This window comes from Fundulus heteroclitus, chromosome 6, assembly GCF_011125445.2.
Source record: "Fundulus heteroclitus isolate FHET01 chromosome 6, MU-UCD_Fhet_4.1, whole genome shotgun sequence".
NCBI lineage: Eukaryota > Metazoa > Chordata > Actinopteri > Cyprinodontiformes > Fundulidae > Fundulus > Fundulus heteroclitus.
Genome location: NC_046366.1, coordinates 10,056,470 through 10,065,130, shown reverse-complemented (window position 1 = coordinate 10,065,130; position 8,661 = coordinate 10,056,470).

Here is an 8,661-nt window from a genome sequence, read left to right as displayed (position 1 = left end):
CATCCTAAATGGACTACTATCTGTGTCTTTGACTCAAACATTTAATCGAATGCTAAAAACCCTTTTGCACTCTTTAAGCTTCTCAGGAAGTATTTTCGGTGCAATCAAAGGAAGAAAGAAAGTAAAATCATTATGCCTTGTTGTGTTTGCGTGTTATGTGTGATTTATGTGATTTCTAAGCTGGTGTCTCACCAAAATTTCATTATGGTAACACAACAATGACAATAAAGACTCTTGATTCTTGATTGTTGACAAGTGAAAGGGGTCCTTGGAGGCTAGCCAGTTTACTAAAACCTGGTGAAGACCTCTGCTGAAAGCAGAGCTTCATGATCTGTGAAGGACAAAAAGAGGCACATCTGATGAAAATGAATCCCTGTGAACATTACACCAAAGGCATTACAACCTCAACGAGTTATTATTCTGTGCACTTCATTTGACAATTAACCAATCTGACACAAAGCACTAATGAACATACTTGACTCCCCCTCTCTTCGGCTGTGTTTGTGTCAGTAATTGGTTATTATGCTCGCTGTTTCTTTTTGTCTCAAATCAGCTGTGTAAATAGAGTCTGTCACCTCCCAACATATACACAGACACAGAGACACACACACACACACACATCCTGAGTCTCCTGAGTCTTCAGCTGCCACAAAGACATTAGTGCAGATATGATCGCCCAGCTCGGAGCGGTGAACCAGTGCAGCTCCCTGGAAACCGCTCCGAGCAGATAAACAAAACAGAGGTCCAGACACTATCTGCTGCCCTCGCCATTTGGAAATATTCTGTTGCTATTTGGATCAGAAAGAAAATGGCCACCTGCATTGCTAAACTGCATCTCCTGAAACATACAAAGAAAATTTACAAGGGGTATATTTTGTGACCCTTTATTTCATACCTTTCTCCAAAATCTATGGGAAAGTCTTGATTTGCATCTCATATATGGTCATCCCTAGTAAACGCTGCTCCTTTGTCCTCCATCAACTTCATTGAACCCCTCCTCTTGTCCCTTTGAACCTCCCATGTAATGTACCTCTCAGTTCCTCTTCACTAATTACCCCCTGTGTTCCGTACTCACCAAAATGAGTACGGATATAATTTACTGAATGTGCCTGACAAGAAGGGTCCAGCTTTTATTTTTAATATTATCAAGCACACTCTAATTTAGTAGCAACATAATTGTTTAATTTCCAAGCCGATCCCTATGCACAGAAACTGAGTACTGTATCATGTAAATGTGGATAAGAGTAAGCGTTGGGCTGCGTGCTTAGCAGTGTCTTTGAATGATTAGTGGCTGGTATTAGGCAAAAGCTCTATGGGGGCATGATAAGGGATTATGTCGCCTCAAGTAATTCCATAGCAGAAAACATGACAAGAGGCAATCCTAATGAAGATTTCTGACCAATAATGCTACGCTTTTAACCTCAATGGCTCCCAGTAGAACACAGTTTGTCAGGCACAAGAACTTTGTGCACTTATTTAACGTAACTATTACCCATGATCCAGTTAAGGTTCTAAAAAGTTACAGTTTCAAACTCACTGAGCAGTTCTTACAGTTTAATGTTCTTTTAATGAGACTCCAGAGGAAGTACTGTATGAAGCCAAGAATAACATAGCGCCACCCTTCCCCAACTTGTTGCCATGAATTGCTGGTCAGCTGGCTGACAGAATTATGAAAACTGTAGATGTTGGGAAATATTACGATATAATAGGGGACACAAAATGATGCAAATATGCAACAGATAAGACCAGAAATCAACTTTTTGGAGTAAAAGCAGAATGCCATATGTTGGAATACTACCGCAATAAACACACTGTCCCTACAAAGACACATGGTGGTAGAAGGTACAGTTGGAATGGGTTTCTGTAGCATTGAAAGGGAAAATTGTCAGAATCTCAGCAAGAATCTGAGGCAAGACTTGTTTCCCGATATTTTCCATGCAATCTCAATTAACTTTCTTACTTAGAAAAAAATGGGGAAGATTCTGTAGATGTTCAAAGCTGGTAGAGCTAACCCCCAGATCAGATTTAAAGCTACAGTAGCCTATTTATATTCAGCATATACACTTCTGCTCAAAAATTACACAGGCATCTTCTGAAAGACAACAATATTTACACAATATATTATATATATTTCTATCTATGTATAGATATAGATACACACATATACATATACTGGCTCGTCTCCCACCCCTTTGTTCACCATCCGTTTGGAGGTGCTTCCAATTAATCCCTTCCTCTATCTGTTCCCTTGTCCCTAAAGTGTAAATATATCCCATATAATTTACCCCCAAGTTCTTCTTGACTAATTACCCCCTCTAATCCTCCACCTTGCCCACCAACAGCGCCTCACCAAAAACCAAGCCCCTGCCTTAGGTCTCTCCCAGTTACACTATGGATTCCCTGTCAACCCGCTTTGGGGGAGATCGAACTCTAATTAAGATTGTTAATGAAGATTTAATTTTCCACTTCAAAGAAAGCGGTGAACCTTGAGAGCATCTGCAGCAAAACGCGTGAGTGAGAGAGCGTAACAGAGAAACCAAAAGGTAGGAAGACTTCACAGGCGAGAAGAAGTGAAAGAGGCTTTTGTAAAAGCTAGCACAGACGCAGATGGAGGTTAGGAGTTTTCTGGCTAAGAAACTGTTTAACAGCTCACTACAAGTACAGAAGCTGTCATGTCTAAAAAGTTATGCTAAACTTGAAATGCAGGTCTGTTGAGATTGACTGCAGTTCCTCGCAAGTCATATGTTCTTGGAAGACGGTTTTAAAGCCCCACACTTGAAATTCGGATATGCACAATCGCGAAGGAGTGCAGAATGAACCACACGAGAACTCACACTGTGATGAGTAGCCAGAGGGATAGAGTATGTCAGAAAGGTTCAAACAGAATGGGGAATTTCCATGTACTTGAACACAACCCTCCCTCCACCACACACACACACACACACACACACACACACACACACACACACACACACACACACACACACACACCCATACACCAACTCTTGTGTTCAATCCTGCAACACTGTGTGCAGCTCTCCAGCTCTGTGCAAAGTTAGGCACTCCCAGGTGTGTAGCGCTATAAGAACCCATTTTATCTCCGGCTACGTCATTAAAACTATGATCAATTATGCATGCTGTAATTATTGACAGAGCTGTGACAGTGCACCTCACCTAGTTTACTGCATTGCAGTGCTGACACGTGAAGGAGACTGCCAGGATGTACATGCAGGAGTTGGAAATGGATAAGGCTGCCCTGCTGGTCACACATGGCTGTGTTTTATCAGTGTTGGTGGTGGTTTATGCAAGTAAATGCTCTGTTTCCCCTCCAACTGATTCTCCATCCTCTTTAGATACAGGTTGCTGCTTCCATGAGGGGGGCAGGTCAGTCTCCAGCATCTCATAATTATGGGAAGGCATAGCCTCTGACAGAGATGGCAGAGGCTCTTTCTCTCGCAGTCTGCAGGATCAACTCTAACCCTTCACAAATATGATTTTCTGTAATGCAACAGACTTGCATATTAACTGCTAATATGCTCCTCTATTCCTTCCTTCTCTCTCTCTCTCTCTCTCTTTGCTTCCTTTTTCCTGACTTGAGGCGGGTATTATCATTGTAATCAAGCGGAGACCCAGCTAACACGATCATTCTCCAAACCATCATGTAGTAATAATCCCCTCCTTCATATTTGATTATTGTAATAAATCTTTTTAACTAGCTACTCTGTCACACAGCAACGGTGCACATCTCCACAATCCATCATCCGGCAGGACAAACGCTGCAGAAATCAGGCGAGCCGCAAAGGTTGTTGAAGGGGCCTCATATATTTTGCTAGCAGCTGTCGGGTTTGCTCTATTTGCCTCAGCTTTGGAGTTTGAAATGCATTTTTTTTTTGTCTTCCATTTTGCCCGTGCACAAATAGAGAATACTCCCTCTTTGTCTGAAAGCGTGATTACTCTGCAGAACTCTCTGTCTGTCCTCTATTACTGACCTTGCATCCCCCTGTCAGAGGAAATCAGAGCAGACAAGATGTTCCTTCATCCTGCACGCCAGTGCACACGCTTACACTGCCTTTGGTTTGGAAGTTTCAAAAGACCAAATGAACAAGGCACACCAACCGTCTCATGACAAGACACATGCTCAACAACAAGGTGCTCTCACATTTGTATGCACTGTGGGTTTCTAGCCTTCTCTCAGACACGAACGCACGCACGCACACATTTCATATGCACAGGACAAGCCGCCACAAACAGGCAACAGAAGGGATGATTATTTGGAAATCTGGGAGGATACAGAAAACAACACAAGGGTTGAAAGTCTATACCTTTGAAAGAGTAAATTTGAAATTTATGAATACAAATAGTACAAAAAAAAGAATCATAAATACTTCATCCTTAGCACAGGTTTGTGGAACTGCATCAACAACATCATGCAGAACCTGTAAAGTCTCCAGGGGGGCGTAGAACTGAAAAGATCGTCGTGTTCCATTAAAGAGGGATCTTTAGATCAGATCCGCTTTTTTCTTTGCTGTTTTTCATTTTTCTTCCTTTTTTCTGTTCTTGTCCTCTTAACTATTTCACATTTTCTCATGTCTCATGTTCATTGAGATGTCATGTGATCAGCCAACATCAAGAGAGCTTAAAGAAAACGATGCTTCCATTTAAATTGTCTAGCAACAACAAATCTGAAGTGCGCTATGCGTTAGTATTCACACCCGTTTACTCAGATATTCTTTGATACAACTGTTCTGTGAAGGCCTTACAGGTTTGTTGGAGAACATTAGTGGGCAAACAGCTTCACTGCAGAAAGAACAGGGATAAAGCTGAGGGCAGTCCCCAGGTTGGTGCACAACTGATGGGATCGTCTTGTTCCATAAAAGAGGGATCCTTGAATCAGGTCCACTGATCTGATGATCAGTCATAAAGTAGAGTTATATCCCAAGCTTTGATCACCTGACAGAGCCCTGTTCAATTGATCAGCCGAACATGGACAGAGTATGGCACAACTGAAAAACTAGTAAGACATGGCTGTTCACCTAAATTGGCAAGCAGACCATGTATGGTAACCCTGGAAGAGTTGCAGAGATCTAGAGCTCAGGTGGGAGAATCTGTTGACAGGACAACTTTTAGTAGTCGACTCCAAAAAACGGTTCATCATTGAGGAGAGTGGAAGGAAGAAAGCGATTGTCAAAATCAGAAGAAGTCCCATTTTTGAGTTTGCCACAAGCCATGCATGGAATAAACCACATATGGATAAAGATTGTCTGATCAGATGAGACCAAAATCGACCTTTAAGGCCAACAAGCTAAAGTCAATGTGTCACAAAAAACTAACACTTTGACACACCATCACCACTGTAAACAAAGTGAAAGCAGGACTGTGGAGCTGCTTTTCTTCTGGAGGGAGCCTGTTCAGTTAATCAAAAAATGAGTGTAGCTAAATACAGGTCAGTACAGTGGAGTAAAATATAGTTAAAAACTGAACTGAACTATATACAAATGAACACGGCTATTTATTTAAGTTTGTACAAGTCAGAAAAGGTTGAAAATCATGTAAAAAAAATGTGTTTGTTTTTTGCACTTCACATTTCTGAACTGCTTTGTGTTGCTCAGTCATAAAATAAGCTAAATAAAATACACTGACAATTGTGATTGAAAAAGTGATATGAACACCTTATCAAGGCACTTTCCATACAATAATGGTACAAGAATAATCTGTTCTTGTTACGAGACTTCAGTAATCCGGAACTTTTTACCTGCATTTGACAAGTGGCCCAACAAGACAACCTTTGTTTTTTTTAGGAGTTTTTAAGGAAGCCAAAAGAGTTTTAGGAATGAGCTGTGGAGTGCTATGGATTCTGCTGGCCTTTAGTCTCTTTAAAACAAATGATTCAGCTAATCAGGCTTTGATTGAACCAATTTGGGAGGCTCAGGGGATGCGATAATCAGGTCTGTCGAGTGCTTTAGTCAGCGCAGCACTCCAAAACTCAGAAATAAGACAAATCAAGAGAATCATCACTTTTGATTTTGACCAATCAGTCGAGCGGCGCCATGAATCAACTGCAGATGAGACACCTGGAGCCAATCAAGGCAGTGGAATAAACAGCACAATTAGAGAGGAGAAAGAGGTCACTTGTTGGTATAGCATGTTAATTTCTTTTGCCATGGCTCTCCGAGAACGGCAGATGCAGGTTTTTTTTTTTTTTCAGCTGCGCGAGAAGCAAAAAGTTGGAAGATTTCATAAAATTTGAAGTGATAACACTGTTCAAGTGATATAACAGCAAAGCATCGCACAGGTGCTCACAGTATAATACGAATGCAATAAATAGATCCAAGTTGTTAGACATTTAAGATTTAAGGGCGAACGCATCGCAAGGACGTTTTGCTACAAAGTGCTGACCAGCTGCTGCCAGCATGTGACTTCATAAGCTGAAACAACAACATGCTTTAACCATGAAGATGTAAAATACTAATACTTAATACTAAGTATGTGAGCGTTTTAGGCTTGTTACTCTGAATCTATAGGTTTGACACTTTGTGAAGTATGAGAGGAAGTAGTTGAACTGGCATGTTATGCCGACAGACACTGTTGGGAGGCAACACTAGTTTTAAATAGCTTGTGAGGCAGCATTTCAGATGGCCTACTTGATAGAAAAAAGAAACGATGAGGCGGTAATGGACAGTATACAGATAATGTGTCAGCTCTCGGTAACGACGAGGGAATCTCAAGCTGATAGATACACTTCCTGTTAGTACTTAAACTAAAGCGCCGTTCCTCCAACAAACCTTAAAAACACACTATACGACTGGATTATTGCACAGGAATTACTGACTCTTTTACACACAGTCTCACCAATTGTGAAAAAAACACAACAACAAATGCTTTCTTTTTTCCCAAAAAATATTACTAACAATTAATCATATTCTGGTAAAATTAATATCAGGTATCGTCTTGCTCATGAGCTGAGTGAATTGTGTTATATATTTCTGTTATGACACTACAGATTGTTGAAGCTGCTGAAAACAGTGGAAATAGATAACTCACTGACAGTGGACATCAGGATGCGGCATACATAAACAAATGGACGGTTATCTCGGGACAACATGTACATGTGGATAAACCTTGGACTCTGCTATTTCAAAATCTAACAGTGACATGTCTACTACAGACATCGTGTGTGGGGGCACTCCTACAGGGGCGTGTCCTTGCTGGTCTATATTTAGATGATGTAAAAGACATTCAAGGCTCCCTTCCTCATTTTACCTTTTTTTGCATCGTGATCAATATGAGAGTCTGTACCATTTCTCTGGCTTGTTTAGATTAATTGTGTTAATGTATAGTTTCTACCTCAAGAGTAATTTCCTACTAAAGAAGCCTTTAATGAAGCAGACAGCTTCTCCAGGGTAAAGGACTGGGAGAACCGCCGACAAGGTGTGATAATCGTTACAATTGTCAGAAATCTTTTCTGAACATTTTAATGTTTTGTCTAACACTGATTTTGAATATACCTTAAAACTAGAGACTTCATTCTTGATTAGATGAAGAAAATTATTTCAAACCATTATGAGTACACGAAGCAAATGATTCTCATTTAAAACAGTGATCGTCAACCCAGGTAGGTATCAAAATCAAAATGCTAAAAACAAATGTCATGGACAATATTACAACCATAATATTACTTTCACGAGTTTATAAACTGCAATAGAATTGTTGTAGTTGGAACAACCATATTTTTAAATGCTGGCAAATTAACACATAAGTGTTGTATTTAAGGTTGATCATAGCCACTTCAATTTACAGCCTGTTTGGTTTTGGGTGGTGACGGCACAACTGTTGGTTGTGATCTATGGTACAGCATCACAGTGTCCTTTAAACAGGCTTTAAGGCAAAGCTTCAAATAATACCATCAAGATCTAAGATTTAAAAACAATAAACGTCTTCTCTGTGGGGTCACCAAAATAACATCAGATGTCTATCAATCAGACATGTATTACCAATTAATGTTATTTCAGTGGATAAATTAGAAATCTTATCCCTTTGTCATGGCAGTGTAACACTCTTAAGATTAAGCTGTGCCATGTGGTGTGATTTACATCTGGTGGTTTGTTCCTAAAAAAATAATCTATCCGACTTTCCAATTTCACACAACCCAAATTATGAAACAATTGATATCAGCAAATCTGATCAACTAGGTAATCAGACCAGATTGTAAATTGGTACTTTCTGATTGTTTGAATAAAGAAAAGTGATTTTTCAGCCCTATCAGCAGGGCTATGAATAATGTGGATTTAACGTATGAATGATCAGGTTCTGCATTTTTTTAAAATTCCTAACTTATAACAAGGATGAGGCCAAACATTTTTAATTCCCTTCCAAAAAAGACCTAAATATAACCACAATATGTAAAACAACAGAAATTAAAGGCAGTGTGCTTTCATCTTACCATGACCAGCAGTTGCAAAACTTTATTAGCAGAGGAGATACAGAACAATTCAAGCAATATAAATCAACTATAAAAGCTCAAACTCGTATAACATTTTCAGCAAAAATCGTATAACTTCATTACCACTTAAAATGCAAAAATAACACATGGGCATATGATATCTGGTACATATTATTAGAACGATGTTACAAAGCTGTTTGAAGGAGGTTTGTCCTGTTTAA